The 18,083-nt window shown below is 35.0% G+C and overlaps 1 protein-coding gene across 4 annotated transcripts in view; it reads left to right on the forward strand.

Annotated features, from left to right (window-relative positions):
- Positions 1–18,083, forward strand: part of LOC106876165 (mucin-5AC) — a 69,334-nt gene that overhangs the window by 33,269 nt on the left and 17,982 nt on the right. The window contains exon 1 of one of the 4 annotated variants that reach the window (XM_014924596.2): positions 2,802–3,493. The exons of the other annotated variants lie outside the window; for them this stretch is intronic. The gene's annotated coding sequence lies outside the window, so the exon portion shown is untranslated. Of the gene's footprint in view, positions 1–2,801; positions 3,494–18,083 lie in introns of those variants that run through there. 4 annotated transcript variants of the gene reach the window in all.

Raw genomic sequence — 18,083 nt, forward strand, 5'->3', positions numbered from 1 at the left:
AGCACAAGAGCCAGTTCACGGGCACTGGCAACGATCTCGCTCGGTATCTGTGGTAATATTCAAGAGCAAAGTGGTGTTATCTGTAAGTCTAGATCAGTCAGTACTACTGAACCTATTCTTCTGAACTTTCTTAAAATCCAGCTCCTCATAGTCACCAGCTGTTGCTGGAGAGTACAGTGCAGATCTCTGATGAAAACAATGAGTACCAATGTGTCACAGCTCAAACACCATGATTTCATAATGCACTGAGATCACTTGTGCTACGCTGTTGGTGCTCATGCCCTCACTGGTTCAATGAATGCTTGGCAGGATTCCATATGCTTTCAAGATCTTAATTGCTTCAGAGTTCGTAAACTTTATGACAGCATGTTGTCTGTTATTCTTTACTTCTTTTATTCTCTAAAGAGTCAAATCAACAGCAAAGCTTCTGAAGAACAGATATGGATGTTATTCTGCATTTGAAGAACATGCTGGGGTACCTTCTAGATGTGATTGATGAGGATGCAGATATGCCACTTCATTACTGGCATTGACATTCATATGTTCATTGTGACTGAACTGAAGATGGTCAGGGCCTCAGCTGAAGCATTTGAAGAACTATCACTTGAACAGCATTCTGATAAACATCTGCAACGTATTGCTGATGAGTGTGACAAATAAAAATTGTTATCCCTTTCCAACATAATTTCTGATCCCAAATCCTAATCATTTACCCTAACAAACACATTCAGTAACATCTATAGTCTGACCTGTATCACAGAAAAAATCTACAATCATATCATCTCAACTAAACAAGGGCAGCTATTGATTTCAAGGTTAGATATTGCTAAAATGTTTTCATTAAACAGTGTGTGACTGTCATGCAAATCCTGGTACTTCAGAAGATAATACTTCCCCATTTAATTCCTACTTCTGTGCCACTATGAACACCTTACTTGACTTCCTAGTGACCTCCACACAATCTTAACAGAACTTTAATTGACATTCACCTATATATTAATGCAAATATGTTCTTTTGCTTAAGTCATCACTCTCTCCTGCACACAATGTGAACTTGTTGAACTTTGTCGCTTGTATTCTTTGGCCTATAGCTACATGTCCTTACCAGTGATTTACTACATTTAGGCACAGATATGCTGTGTGGTCAAGATGTTCACTTCAGAACCACATTAAGAGTTCAGCCCCACTGCATGGATATTGTCTACTGGTATCCTGTACTATAGACACAAGTTGAACAGTACTTTGTGAGTGAAACTGGTAGATGAAAACTGAAGCATATTGTGTGTATGTTAATTTTTTTGTGTTGCTGTGTTTGTTGGGACGAGTTTGTATTTTCCCAGGTCTTGTGCATTCACTAATTATAAACAAAAGTCTCGTTCAAGTAGTGTTGTTTGTTTCCATCTCTCTGGATAACCATATGTAGACTTTGTTGTTCAGTAAACTAAGGGATTATTGTTGTTGGCACTCCGTCGCTTATGACGACGAGGGTTCCAGTTGATCCGATCAACGGAACAGCCTGCTTGTGAAATTAATGTGCAAGTGGCTGAGCACTCCACAGACACGTGTACCCTTAACGTAGTTCTCGGGGATATTCAGCGTGACACAGAGTGTGACAAGGCTGGCCCTTCGAATTACAGGCACAACAGAAACAGGTAGTAAGAGAATGTTGTGGTGGAAGAGTGCAGCAAGGTTCGCCACCATCCCCTGCCAAAGCCTCGTGGAGCTTTAGGTGTTTTCGCTCAATAAACACTCACAACGCCCAGTCTGGGAATCGAAACCGCAATCCTATGACTGCGAGTCCGCTGCCCTAACCACTGGGCCATTGCGCCTCCACTAGGGATTATCAATGTGCTTGGAAACTGGTGATGGTTAGTATCAGGAAGTGTATTCAGCTGTAGAAAACTCTGCCCCAGCATAGTTTCATCATGCATGGAAAAATAGACATTAATACAATGATAATGATGATATCAATATACTACATGCTCGTTGAAAAATGTTTCTCTCTCTCTCTCTCTGGTTGAGACCCAGTCTTGAAACATTGATTTTCTCTTCCCATCACTGATTACAAACCTCATAATTATAATTTAGGTTACCACTGATTTTGATGCAAAAGTTTGAAAGCCAACTATTGTCTTTCTGTTTATTTAGCACTAATTCCTCTGTGTAAGATTTCTAAAATAAGTTCCAGCTGTGTTGTTCTTTGGTTGACAATCAATTGTTTTTGCCACACTGTTATCATGGCAGTTATCACCAGAGAATCATAAACCATATAGATATTAAGACCATATAGTTTTAAAGAACTACAATATAACCAACCCCAGTGACCCCAATGTCCTTGTCCCACATGAAGCAGAGTTTTGTCTTCATCAGCAGATCTATGAACAGAGGTTTCCCAGCCAGGACCATCTTGTATTATCCTTCATGATGGTATAGTGTATAAGTGACTGCATCCACTATGCCCAATTGTTTATTGTTCTTGTCTGTTTTTTTTTCTTTTTTTTTATGTGATTTGAGATAAATTTGGTAGATGCATTTTAGCAAGCCAAACGATTTTGTTTGCTTATTTTGATTTTTGTCTCTTAAAGTGTAATACCCTCGAGAAACTGAACATTGTAAGCAATGTGCGTGTATACATTTTGCAAACAGAGAAAAAAAGATTATGTACGAAAGTGTAGATGTCAAATAATGATGTAATGATTGATAATTACACTTCTTATTCACTTAGGGAGCATAATCTTTTGTCACAGGAAGCATTTTGCCAAACATAAGAAAGATGCGTTTAATGACGTCAAAAATTTAGAACATTAACAGCTCTTTCGAGTATAAGATTAGTCTATATTGAATTGCCAGTCAGATTTCGATGATCACGCTCTGGAATAAGATAGCATAAGATTTTGTTATTTCGTTATTGTTGATCTTGTTTTCAAGAAATACATTGACATTTTGAGTGATGTCTCTTTACTATGGTCGTCATGGTGATTTATTCGTCGGTAGTCTGTTTGGTTAAGCGTTCAGAACCGTGGTGGCATGGTCTTCACGAATAAAATAGCGAAGAGCGTAAACATACGGTTGAACTTACGGAAAGTAGCGATTTCAACCGAACGCAATTTAGAAACGAGGCAATGTGACATGTAAACTGGTCGATCAGGCAATAAACTGTTGGTTGAATGAAAATTAGGTCAGCATTTTCATTCGCTTCTTCCCTGTTGAGCCTCGCTCCGAAAACAACATTTATTCATTATAATATTCGTGTTATTCAACGAAATCGGGAAATAACCTCGTTTTGATATCGCACATGCGCCTTAAATCTTCTTCCGGTCAGACATTTTTGCATTTATGATTTGCATACGATAACTTATTTTTCAAGAAAACAGATTGTAAAATCAAACTGAACAAATATATTTAGCGATGAAGTTAAAGTAACAAATTATTTGTCGTCCATTTAATCATCTGCATGGAGAACGTAATCATTAGCAATCCGTTCCAACAGGAAGTAAGTGACACATTCAGCGCCCTCTCACTCTCTCTTTCACCAATTGTGACCATTCTGTCGTACTTTTTCTTCGTTCTTTTCGCGTTCATATTTGTTATTCTTTTATATTCTCTGAACACGTGTGTGTACATATCGGTCTTTTATGTTTATTGCAAATTGTACATCAAAGGATTCAAATAAGACTCAAAACAAGGGGAAATTGTTCGTTAGTAACGAATTGTTTTCGTAGTACCATTTAATACAAAATCGGCCTACTTTGCATCATTGGTAAACGTAAGTGGATACATATGACCTTGTTCTCGTATCTCCGGAAGCCCACGACTTCTGGATTGGAATTCACGATTACCCTAATCGGGTAATATATATATATATATATGTGTGTGTGTGTGCATAATTACGAAAATAGCTTTTGTTGGTAATCTTCAAGTTTAGGGATGTAAAAAAAGTAAATATAAATTTACAAGGGAAATAACTTAACGTCTTGCTAGCATTATCCGTACTACTCTGAAATGTTTTTTTTTTTTTAGCTGTTTATAAATCACACACGTTTTTTTGTTTTTTTGTCTAAAACAGCATGCGACGGAATTTTTTCTTATAAAAGTTTAAAATGTTTTTTCCTTTTCCTTTTCCAAAACGGAAACGAAATGGTTTGCAGAGTGAGGGTCAGCATGCAGTTCTAGAAATTCACCTACTCAACATTATAAACTTCAGAAAATAAACGAATGTTTTTTTCTTTTGGGGTTGAATTCAGCCGGTACTTTGATATACAATCACGTGTGTGATTTATTTATAAACAGCTAAAAAAAAAAAACACATTTCAGATTAGTACGGATAATACTAGCAAGACGTTAAGTTATTTCCTTTGTATATTTTTATTTCCTTTTTTTACATCCCTAAACTTGAAGATTACCGTATTGGTATATATGTTTGATTTTACAATGGCAATTTAGCTTTATTTTGGTGAAATAAATCGAAAAATTGTTGACTTCCATTGTTTCTGAGTTTTGTGTCCATTTCAGTCTTCCTGGCATTGTATCCTATCACAGCTTCATTTAACTTTTAACACAAAATATTCACTCTTCCCATACACTACATCTGCTTCTGTCTTTGTCTCCCCCAATACTGTCTTGCAACCACTTGTCACCTTTATCCAATTTGCAGTTGTCATTACTTTTTCTTACCTCCTCTACTTATCCACTCAACACTTGTTCATTCATTATATTCACTGCTTGACCTATTCTCCATATCTTTCTTTTCCAAACAGTCTTGAACCCTCAACTCATGTACACTTCCAGATCATCTGTCCCACTTAGTACACTGAGGTTTTCCACAGATGCCTCATAGCTACCATTTTTCTCTTTTCCTTTCTTTGCCTGGGTTACTCCACCCCACCCCTCTTCTAAAATGTGAATAGTGTTATGGCCCCCACTACATCAACAAACTTGTTTTGCTCTGATCCCTTCTCTCATAATTTAGCCTCTCATTTCCTAGCATACAGTTACCTATCTCAGGGGTCTGCAGTCTTGTAAGCATGGTGACCTCACAGGTGCTGATGGCAAGAAAAAAGCACCCAGTACATGCTGTAAAGTGATTGGTGTTTCTATGGTATCAAGCCATAGAAATCATGCCAAAGTAGACTGGAGCATAATACAAACCTTGAACCCATTGGATCAGGTCAAACTATATCCAACCCATGCCAGCAAAGTTAAAAGCTGTTAAATGATAATACAATGTTGATGATGATTTCATATATATATATGAGAGTATCAGATGAATCTACCTCACGGCAGGAGACACAAATGAGGGCAGCGACATCAAACTCCCTTATTGACCAAATACCACATATCAGAAGAGGCCCTCTATAATAAGTGTATAATAAGGTGCCCCAGCATGACCACAGCTTTGAGGTGAAACTGATAAAAAAAATGTGTGTGTGTGTACTGGCATGACTAGGGTTAGGAAGTTTGCTTTCAAACTATGTGGTTTGGGTAGAATACCAGTCAACGATGGTTGCAATATAGCATTCTATACAATATGCCTGGGTTGACCAAGTAAAATTAGCAGAAAGAAACTGAAAAAGCATGTAATGTAATATATGTGTGTATGAGTTCATATTTTATCTTATCCTTATGTGTATTTGCTGACTGTAAAGAATAGCCTGTGAATATAAGCAGTGTACATTGCAGCCAATTGTGAAAAACATGTCCAGACTTCTTGATGTGTTGTGCGATCTTTGTAAACAAAAGGATCATTCAAACATTGATTGTTTCCACTTCATTGTATATGCATGTCCCAGCAGTTGTTTGATAGATTAGGAGATTATTATCTTGCTTGGAAGTAGGTAAGGGTTGGAGACAAGGGGTATCCAGCTATAGAAAATTTGCCTCAGTAAATTCCATCTGACCCATGCAAGTGTAGGAAAGTGAACGTTAAAATGATGATGGTGATTATGTTTGTGTTTCTGTTTTTCCGTACTATCATAAATATGTTACTGAGGCATTATTTTGCAGCTGGATGTCCTTACTGTCATTAACCCTTGCTTGCTTTCAAACAATGAATCTATTATTTATGTGTCTTTGAAAGCATAAAGAAAACAGATAATTTGTTGACAGCAGAGCTGATAATAAATTGCGACTTTGTTAGTGTGATGTAAACATAAGCACAGACAACACACATACCTACAATAGTTGTCTTCCAGGTTCCATCTACCAAGTCATTCACAAGGCTTAGGGCTATAGTAGAAAACATTTCAAGGTTCCCGGCAGTGGGACTGAATCCAAAACCACATTATTGGAAAACAAACTTCTTAACTACACAGCTATTCCTGCACCTGTATATCATCATCATTTTTACATCTGATTTCAATGCTTGTATGGGTTGAAATCCAGTAGATTGATGGACCACATATTGCTCTAGTGCCTCAGTTTTGACTTTGTTTCTATGGCTGGTTACCTTTTCCAATGTCAACCACTTAGGAGTGCTTTTTTTACATGGCACCACCACAAGTGATGTTGCCTTGTAACTTACAAGACTAGAGAACCTTCTTGACTGAGAAGGAAAAGAGGACATATGGTGTTAACTCTCTGTGGTGGGGTATTCTGAGTTTTAAGCATGTTGAGAGGGGCATGAACAGATTTATTTTTGTGAAGGAGAGTGTGATGATAAGTTTCTTATGGCTAGAAAGCTTTTAATTGCAGGTCATTTTGATGCAGGATTACAACAATGTTTGTCCAATTTTCTACTAAATACTGAAGAATATTATGACCTCATGATTGTCATGTGTTATACTTTATTCAATTCCATCTATGTTAGGCTATATTAAAGGTTTTGCTTCATAGAAAACATAGAGAGGCTTTATCTGTAAGGCTTTATTAGAGAGGCTTTATCTGTAAGGCTTTATTAGAGAGGCTTTATCTGTAAGGCTTTATTAGAGAGGCTTTATTATTTGAAAAGATAAATGAAAAACTGAAGTTTGATAAGATGTAGTTATATTAAGATTGCTTTTGTAAAATTAGTACCCACTTCTAAAGACATAGCTCTTCAAACAGTTTTATAAAGCTACCACTTCTCATTATGAAGGCTTGATAATGCATGCAAAAGATAGGTAACTGGTAAGGGAGAAATTATTAACTCCCTTTCAGTTTTGAAACAATGAACTAAAACTTTTTTTTCAGTCCAAAGAAAGAAAAGTTTTTGTGAACATTCTAGCTTAGAAGTTTAGTGTGCTAACCTGGTTTATCTGGCAGGAACTTTTATGCTTTTCAACAAGGGCAAATTAGAAACACCACACAATGGATGAGCCTATCTGTTGATTTCAGTGATTGAAGCACTCTTTGTAAAGCATTTTATTATGAAAATGAATGTATCTATGTTCTTGCTGTTCAAAAATTTTTCTCTACATCATCAGAACAATCTTGTCACCACTGCAAATAGCCAGAAGGCTTATTAGAAGTCTATTATAAGTGACGGAAGCACCCTTGTTAAGTTGGATATACAGATTTCCTTTTGGTATTAGTACTGCTTCTATTGCTAATAATTAATTTTTAATAAGCCTGCTGACTATTTGTGACATTAGTGTTTGTAAAGATGTTGATATTCTAAACATTGTAGCAGTGAAATTTAACTAGCATCAAAAACTGATGGGATTGAGGGAATAAGGTGTAAGCAGAGTGCATCTTTCTCCCTGGCCTGAATGTTTCTGACATAACACAATCCTCTCATGGTGCCAAAGAGTGGAGTTAAGCCATGTGACAGATTTCAGTTCTCCATAGCAGGCTATGGCACAATCTGGACTTGGGCCTAAGGTGCCAGCATAAATACTGCCATGCATTTTGTTTAACATTTTAATGATTGCCAGTTCATCTTGACACACATGTGTGCGCATACATACACATACACACAGCAAGAAGTTTTCTCCACGACAAAATACAGTGAATGTCTTATGGATTTGAATATAACTCAAGCATATTTGAAATGGTAGCAAGTTTGTATTTATGAACATCATTGCTTAGTGCTTTAATTCCATACTTTATTTACAGTAAACCAACAATTAGTGCAATCTGAAAAAGGCAATATTCATAATCCACATTAAAGGTTTGTGGAGCAGATGCATGATATGCTCAGAATATAAAACTTCTTGTGATCTATTTGAAAACTATCTTCATGAATTTGAAAGTAAAATCTCAGGAATGCATTTTCCACCAAAGTAAGTTCAATTATAAATAATGGTTTCAAATTTTGGTATGAGGCCAGCAAGTTTGTGGGAGGTGGTAAGTCAATTACATCAACACTTATTTTATCAACCCTGAAAAGATGAAAAGTTAAGTTGACTACAGAGGAATTTGAACTTAGATCATAAAAACGGATGAAATGGTGCCAAGCATTTTCCCTGGTGTGCTAATGATTCTGCCAGCTTGCTGCCTTCAATTCAGTTCTGAATAATGATAAATATTATATTTCTTAACATGATTTTCTACAGTTTAGTAAGTTTGTCTAATAAAATGGATTGTGACATGGTTGATGTTTATGAACAACTCTTTTACTTGTTTCAGCCATTTGACTACAGCCATGCTGGAGCACCGCCTTTAGTCGAGCAAATCGACCCCAGGACTTATTCTTTGTAAGCCTAGTACTTATTCTATTGGTCTCTTTTTGCCGAACCACTAAGTTACGGGGATGTAAACACACCAGCATCAGTTGTCAAGCAATGGTGGGGGGACAAACACACATACATATATATATACATATATATGACGGGCTTCTTTCAGTTTCCATTTACCAAATTCACTCACAAGGCTTTGGTCGGCCCGAGGCTATAGTAGAAGACACTTGCCCAAGGTGCCACGCAGTGGGACTGAACCCGGAACCATGTGGTTGGTAAGCAAGCTACTTACCACACAGCCACTCCTGCACAGGAATTTGTTTGCAGGAAAAACATGGGTATGAAAAGGAAGGAATTGTAATAGTGTGAGTGACTTCCTGCTAATCATTTGGATGTCATTGTGTTGAAGAAGCAAAAAGCATATCAAATGTTGGAGCAGTTTTCCACAAACTGAGCATTTTAAAGTCTAGAAGTAATAAGCACTACTTGTTTTCATTTTATTACATCTTACATGGGCTTTGAGCTTAATCATTTCTTTCTGTGTACTTGAGATCTCATTTTCATACGATTAGTTTGTAAACACTTCTAGCTTTAAAATAATTTATCTTTCAGCTTGGTGATTTTATTTTCAATTAAAAACATGTAATAATTTTTGAAAGAAAGTGAGTTTGTTAGTTTGTGGGAAAGCTAAACTTAAACATAGTTCTTTATTTTATATATTTTTGCATCCAGTAACTTAACCCTTTCGTTAATATATTTCTAACAGAAATACACCCCTTAGGTGTTTCAATTATATTCTAAAACAATAATGAATTTTCACTGGTTTCAAAACAATTTTAATTTTTTTATTTATCAACATATTAATCTGGTATTTGGAACCTGGTTTAACAAACTATTTTACAATTTTTGTTTCAAAACTAATTTAATTACAGGTGAAGACAGGTATATTAAACAAAATATAAATATTAAAAAATTTTTTTAAACATCTGCATAGAAAATGAGTTATTAACTAGTCTTCAGTTGGGCAAACTACAGAATTTTATTTAGAAGTGTACATATAACTGGATTATCTATCAGTTGAACTTAATGCACATGGGACAGGTGTACCATAAAGGTAAAATTGGACAAAATACTGAAATTTATCTTTGAAGAAAATTAGAAAATGTAATACACAGAAACATAGTAAGGTCCACTATACAAATTAATCAAAATTAATTACACACCTTATAGGCAAATTAAAATTACAGATAAAAAAAAAGATAAAAACAAGGTAAATTTGAAAAAAGAAATATATAATTGAAATTACATATGAAAATTATAAATAAAAAAAATCTAATGGTTTCGTTTTCTTGGAAAGATTGTGGCTAGATCTAGTCTCTTCCAAAAAACAACGAAGAGAAATAATTTTCAAATTCTTACTACATTCAGGTACAAATTCTGTTTTTTCTATTGCTGTCAGAACTGTTGTCAGTTTTATTCATTTTTGGAAATCGAAATATCTGATCCATAATCAAACATTTTTATGTTCACTATGTATTTTACAAAATTTTCCTATCTTTCAAAAATCCTTCAAATTCAAACTTGCTACTTCAGAGCATAAAACAAGTATCTATTTCCTGTCCATTGTAAAAACAAAAATGTTTCAGACAATTAAAGTGGGAAAAAGAAATTGGGAAAAGATTTCCAAAATCTTGCAGTGTTCAATTACCACATAAAATAATGGCAGACAGTAATAACTCAATTGTTTACCTAATGAAATTATGTTTTCACAAATTTACTGACAAGATTTGTGCTAACAAAAGTATTAGCTGCTAAATAAATCTAAATTGAGCCAACAAGGAAAAATCTCTATGTGTTTGCAATGTTTCCTGTAACAAATAACTAAATTTCTTAATCACACTACTGACTCAACCCCCCCCCCCAACAAAAAGGACACCTTGGGTAGTGAAGTCCTAGATATACTCACTGTGCTTGGAAAAGCAAAATGCTCATCACCTGAACAGTTTCAATCATGGCTTCATTCAGTCATTAACAACTTAATCCAAGAACGGACTTGTCTTCATGTTTCAATTGTGAAAATAATAAAGAATTTTAGAGTATCTGAACAAATTAACCCTTTCGTTACTATATTTCTGACCAAAATACACCCCTCATGAGTTTCAATTAAATTATAAAATAATCATGAATTTAGACTAGTCTCATTAAATCCCTGTAACTTTTTTATTTATCAATGTGATATTTGAAACATAATTGAAGAAAGGGTTCTTAATCAATTCTATTGCATAATTTTTGTCTCAAAGTTCTCCATGTACTGGGGTAATGCTAGTGTCTCTCACATGTAAATATTAGTTTAGCTTCACAAATTGTACTCGCGTCATAATATTGGAAACATATTCATCGCCAAAAGGTTCCTGATTGCTCCAGTAATTTGTTATTCTGGGTAACTGTCTAATACCCATAATAATATTTATTAAGGAAGGATAGGAGAATTTTAGATTTATAAGCCCTAAAATTCACTCCATAATTGCCCACGGGCATATGGTGTAGTGATTAAGAGCGCAGGCTACTAACCCCAAGATTCCGAGTTCAATTCCAAGCTGCGGCCTGAATAATAATAATAATAACATCGAAAGATACCTTAGGAATAAGAACCCAGGTTCGAAATTTCCCCAAGACACCTGATGAAGGCTGGAGGGTATATCAGCTGAAATGTGTTAACAACAAACAAGATGAGGACAAATATCCGTCAATTGTAAATAATGTACATAATTTCTCATCTCTTAAATATAGAACTGTGCACATTGCCTGTTTTTGATTTTGTTGACTACACATTATAGTAGTGTCAGTTGGGCACTGCGAGAAAAACAGCACCATGACATTCACTCTGCCAGAAATTTGGAAATGACATGTACTGCTTGGCATTTGCCCCAGAAGCTCCAATACGAACATTTCAGAGTGTTTGGTTGTCAATTTGAGGACATGTACCGAGAGTGATAAAAATCAAACACCTCATGGTCTTTGGAGTGATCTCTGGTGATGGCAACATTATGTCTCCATTCATCTTCCCACACTCACCTTCCCAGACTGCATCCCCCTTGATTATTGCGTGGGGTGTAGTTGAGTGAGAGACTAGCAAAACTCTCTGAAACACTAAAGATGAACTGAAAGCAAGGATTATGGCAGCATTCACCAACTTAAACAACGAGACTGTCCAGAAGAGTTGCAGTAGATTCAGAAATCGTCTGGAAGCTGGGGTTGAAGCCAATGGTAATTTTATTGAATAAATTGCTCTTCAATATTTCAAGATTTTTTTCTGTAATTTTGGTAAAATATATTTGTTAAAATGAGATGTCATTTTTCCATGTTTGCATAGTTTAGATAACAGTTTATTCACTGCACCCTGTATCACTAGCACATAAAAACATGTATTATGTCTATTAAATACTATTTATCTCACTAGATGGAGTACTTCTTTTGTTGATCTTACCATCATGTTATAGTACACACACACACACACACACACACACACATATACATATATACACATACAGAGGTTGGACAAAATAATGGAAACGCCTTAAAATCTCAAACAAATTTATTTTAATATGAGTAGGACTGCCTTTGGCAGTAATTACTGCTTGAATTCTACGAGGTATAGACTCGTACAAAATTTTAATTGTTTTCAAAGGAATTTTTGTCCACTCTTCAGCTAAAACAGTCCCTAGTTCTTGTAGTGATGATGGAGGATATCGACTCCTTACTTGTTTTTCTAAAATGCACCATAAATGTTCAATAATATTGAGATTTGGGGACTGTGGTGGCCAGAATGTTCCTCGTGCCATTCAATAACAACTTTAGCAGTGTGAATTTGTGCATTATCATCCTGAAAGATTGTTTCCCCTCGGAAACAGTTCTGCACTATAGGATGAATTTGATCTAATAAAATGCTTAGTCTTGACTATTAATTCTGCCATGAAGGGAAACCATTGGGCCAGCGGATTTCCAAGATATAGCCCCCCCTCCGATCTTCACAAATGCTCCTCCATGTTTAACAGTTGGAAGAAGACATATTTGTAAGCCTTAAGGGTTTTAATTGTGTGTTAATCTATGTATTGTGGTTTCTATTCAGGTTTGGCATTATACCTGGTGCACTAAAATTGTACATTCCAAAAACATGAAAACTAAGGTTTCTCTCAGAACAGAGAAGTATGGAAAACACTGGGCAAAATACTCTTGTGTTATGGCCTTTCTCATGATTTGGTATGAAATATTTCAGATTTTGTCCAGTAACATGTGTTCAGTGATACACATGATCAGAAAAATAGAGATTTGTTGTTGGCAAGTTAATGGTAGTTTTTCAACTGCATTTTCAGTTGGAGGAAGTTATTGATAAAAATGAATGAAAGAAGCTCCCAGTGTTCGAGTGTGTGTGTGTGTGGGGGTACACAGTATAGGGCTGGCCTCAGTACTTTGGCACTAGCTCTCTTTTTTATTTGTTCATGTTTTTGTTTTTTTTGGCAAGGATTGGATTAGTCTAGTGTTAATTTGAATTGCACTTCAACAGTACATTTACATATGGTGTCAGATTACTGATCATCATGTAATACATTAATTAAATGAAATAAAGATTAAGCAGCTTAACCAATATCAGTTATCCAAGCAATCAAGTCATATTCTCTCATGTTAAATGTTTCCTGGTGGTGATGTTGTTATTGTCAAGAAGGGTAAAATAAATCATGGCAAAATTTCAAATATGGCATGTTACAGCATTTTGTCCAATAATCTACCAATTCTGCACTTCACTGCTTTCTTAAAAGTTATAACTGAATTGACTATATTCCTTTCCAAAATATATGACCTGCAGCTGTAAGAATTCATCATTATCTAGCGTGTAAATTAACTGAAAATTTTCAGTTTCTCATTGTCTTCAAAGTGTACGATATCTCTCTCTTTCTCTCTTTCCCCTCTTCTTTTTTTCTTTTGCTGTTCACCTATGTGTGTGCACACACATACATCTATAATGTAAAAAAATGTTTGTTATTAATAACTTCCCTTTCATCTTAGTATTCAAGAATTACTTAATATCTCCTTAGGTCAACTGGATATCTCATTGCTTTGCAGCTTGCTACCTGTTTTTTTTCAAAACACACTGCTCCCAAAATTAAAGGGTTCTGATATTTGAGCAATATGTATATAGTGGACATCTTTTACTTTCTATTTGGCAATATGAACTAGCTGGTTATATCTGTCATCAATCTAAGTTTTAGTGTTTTAGTTTAGTTGTCTATAAAGTTTGATTTCAGCCAGTATTAGTCCAGTATGAATCTGATTTAAAAGATTTGACCAAGTGGAACAAATAAGTCATAATTTGGGACTCTGTAGTCCACTTGAGTAGGGCACTTATAACATTTGCACATACTGACCTTTACTGTGTAGAAACATTTTTCCATGTTGAGCTGTTTTTCTACATGGTCACTCAACTTGTTAGAAACAGCAGCAAAATTTCCCCTCAAATCACATTCTACCAAAAGGAAGAACATTGGATAACAGTATTGGATACTTCTGACAAGGGTGGGTGGTCATAGCCTGAATCTCGTCTACTTAGCTAGCATTGACCTGGGCCTAAAGATATTTCCATCTTTCAGGATACAGCTTCCCTTTTTAGAATACACAATTGTTACATACAAACTGATTGTCTCTCACTCCTCTCACAAAAAAAAAAAAAAAAGCGGTGGGGAGCTGGCAAATTTTCACTTGCAAACATCTTACTAAATCATGAACCAACCAGCACAACTATCCCTCGCTAACATATGTAATTGTAATTTCATTGACAGATTAAAGAAAATTATAGGAGAGAATATAAAATGGCAACATTGCCAGGTGTGTGTAATTCCACAAATTGAGTATCAATATAAAGCTTAGATAATTTTTGTTTTCTTAATTCAGATTGTGGCAATAAAAACATAACAAATGAAATTAGGGCATCAGTTTTTAACTAAGTTGTAGTGATGGTAATGAGTTAGATGAAAGCAGTAGGAAATATTACACAGTTAATGGTTTAAGGTGGAGTTGTCTGGAATGGTAGTGTTATGTGTGCACTGCATGATGAAGAGAGTGATCTTATCAGAGTGAGCCAATACTACTGCTGCTGCTACTACTACTACTACTAATAATAATAATAATGCCAAAGGCAACACAAAACTGATTTGATGTGAAAATGGTTGATTTATGGATTTCATTGCTATTTGTGTGAGTTCTGTTTTGTGTTTGTCATTTGGTTTATGGCAGTAGAATGTTCCGAATAAATGGTGGCGGAGAGGAAATATATATCTGAACTAACTTGTATGCTTGAAATATTGGAACCGTCTTCATCTTAGGCTACAGCACCACCATACACTTGTATACCCCCATCCCTTCAATGTTTCTTGCTTTGTTGTTGTAGTTAACATAAATATGCAGAATATATGGTTAGTGATATGAAGTGATAAAAGACACTAACATTCACATAGATGGTGGAGATGTTTTATTGATTTACTTACACAGAAAAGATGGAAGGTTCTGGTCAGAATATTTGGCAGTTGTTTAAACATTTTGTTGTGCGTCTGTGTTTGCATAAACGTGTGTGTGTGAGAGGGAACGATAAATGATTTACTACTTTATTTGTTTGTTTGTGTTCCAGTAATAATGCTAGAGGAAAAGCTAGTCCTTCATATATCAAAGAATTACTATGTGGAACAAAAGACTTCAAAATAACAAAATAATTGTACCCAATTGGACAAATAAAAACTTTGTTTTACATGTATATGTGTGTGTGTGTGTTTATGGAGGAGTTTTGAAGTAAGGTGGTTTAGGCAGCTTTGATTCAGTCTAACTGAGTTGAATGGAAGTTGGAAATTTCATATAGATGGACAATTGGACATGTTTTTATATTTGCTGTTGATAATGCTTCCATATTTTTCTCTGCCAGTGTCTTCAAAAGCAACTGATGAATAGCTAAGATTAGATGAAACCCACTGAATAAGTAGAGATAACAGTAGTTGTTGTTAAGCTAAGGACTATTAGTTTCACACTCAATATATCCAGAGGATATATGTTTTTATATTGTTACATGTGCATACTCACACATGTAAGCACAACACATTAGTGTATATCCAACAAACTGGCTCATGTGTAACTTTGTTATTCATTAAATCAATACAAATAATTGTTAGTTGCCTGGTCATTCAAAAAACACCATGCAACACTTGTATGGAATCAATATGTTACTTTTGTAATTAATTGATAGTTAAACAGTATTAATGTTATTGATAATGTTTATTGCAAATCTACAAATGAGAAATTTATCATTTAATTTTGACATATTTATTCCAAATTTATTACGAATAAGATATTTATTTTAATATAGGAAATATATTTGCTGATCAGATGACTTGATCCAAGATGAATTGAAACTGAAGCAATTACGTCATGAAAGTGTCATTCTAATCATCTAATAACACACAAAACTTGTTAAATTCACTTTTAATTTGATGAAGTATCGAAATTTTTGTCATGTAACTGCAGCTGTTTGAAAGTTTGTTAATGGCCAGTTCTTATAGGCCTCAGTTTCTTTTATATTTTTGTTTTCGTTTTCCTTCAAATATAGATTTATTGATTGACTTTGACCTCATGACATCAGTCATTGGTGAGTTATAATTAGTCACATTCCAGTTCATTTCTTTTGGTCATCATTTCTTCTCTCTTTTTGTCTTTTTCTTCTTGTCTTTCTCTTCTTGTTTTAGAATTTATGTCTACTACTTCATCATATGAGGTATATAAGTATATTTCTGTATAGTAGAAAAAAGTGTATAGAAATTAGATTTCTTTTGTGTAGATTATATTGTTTTGAATGTGTTGTTACAAAGAAAGTGGTAAGCAAATAGACATAAGTTAATCTGGAAATATTGGCATAAATGATAAAGTCTATGCATGCAGACACATATGTGTGCTCACACACACATGTGTGTGTGTGTATGTATACACAGAGAAAGACAAGATAAGTGGAATGATGATGACAAGCAAAAGAATAGAATCTGAAAGTGACTAAGTATGGCATGTCATGAAGTTATTGGTGTTAACCAATATGACAAAAACAAATCCTTTGTCCCTTAATTAACACCAAAGAAACAAATGAATATAAAACTGAGACGTATAAGAACTGACTGTTTTCAAGCTTTAGGACATCGGCAGTAGAACTGTGCCAGCAAACAGGTCACAAGTGTTCACCAAAAATGTTGACACCTCATGGAATATACTGAAAGTGGATTTAACATTTTTGTGCTTAATTACCATTTTAATTTACATTGTTGGTGCTGGTGTCACATAAAAAGCACTGGTGCTGGTGCCATGTAAAAAACATTGGTGATGCTGCTATGTACAAAGCATCCAGTACACACTGTAAAGTGGTTGGTATTAGGAAGGACATCCACCTGTAGAAACCAAACCAAAACAGATTATGGAACTTGATGTTGCCTCTGACCTTGCCAGCTCCTGTCAAGACATCCAACCCATGCTCGCATGGAAAACAGACTTTAAATGATGATGATGATGATTTACCTCATGTGCAATTATTATGCTAGATCTGACAAAATCATTAGAGTATCAGGAAAAACAAGATTTGCAGTATTTGTTCTGTTGTTAACATTGATGAGAAATGGGGAGCTAAAACGAACTATAGGGTGAAAAAGATGGATACACAGGGACAGATGCATAGGGTGAGTATAGTGAATGATGAACAAAGATGGAGAAGGTGTTGAAATTGATAGTAGATATGAGAGAAAGTTATGGATAACGTCATAGGAAAATAAAGTGATAATTTACCTAGATGGATGGATCTTTTTAAGACAGCAAATCACCAATCCTCTTGGTTCTCCATCTGGTTCAACGTCATATGGTTGGTTTTGCTACTTTTCCCTGCGTCTCCCCTTCCACAGATTCCAGATGCATTGCACGATGATACCAATGCAGTCTTCTCTCTTGCACAATATACTGACTCCTATTACGCTCAATTTTTCTTTCAATACATTTGCCCTTTGTCATACATGCACATGACGTTGCACATCCGGTGGAGTATGCTTGCTTTATTTCTTTCTACTCACTTTTCAGTACCATGTAGCATTGTTGGTCATCACAATTTGCCTTTCACTTGGAGAGAGAGGCTTGGATCCATCTATTAGAGAAGTCTTTATTTTCAACATATTTGCATGCATAGCCTGGTCATGCTACTTCATATATTAGATCTGTAATTGAGAGTGAAGCAGTATTATTGTTTCCATGGATAAAATTTTTATCTTTATAACATTGTATCACTATGCTAGAGATTTAAATTACATCTCTGTTTTCATTCCAAAGTGTTACAATTTAGAGCTGTTTAAATCATGACACTTAAACTCATGCTCTGGAAAGCAGAATGACAATATAGATTGATAACATCATCATTATATATATATA

Source organism: Octopus bimaculoides, chromosome 4 (genome assembly GCF_001194135.2).
Source record: "Octopus bimaculoides isolate UCB-OBI-ISO-001 chromosome 4, ASM119413v2, whole genome shotgun sequence".
NCBI classification, from domain to species: domain Eukaryota; kingdom Metazoa; phylum Mollusca; class Cephalopoda; order Octopoda; family Octopodidae; genus Octopus; species Octopus bimaculoides.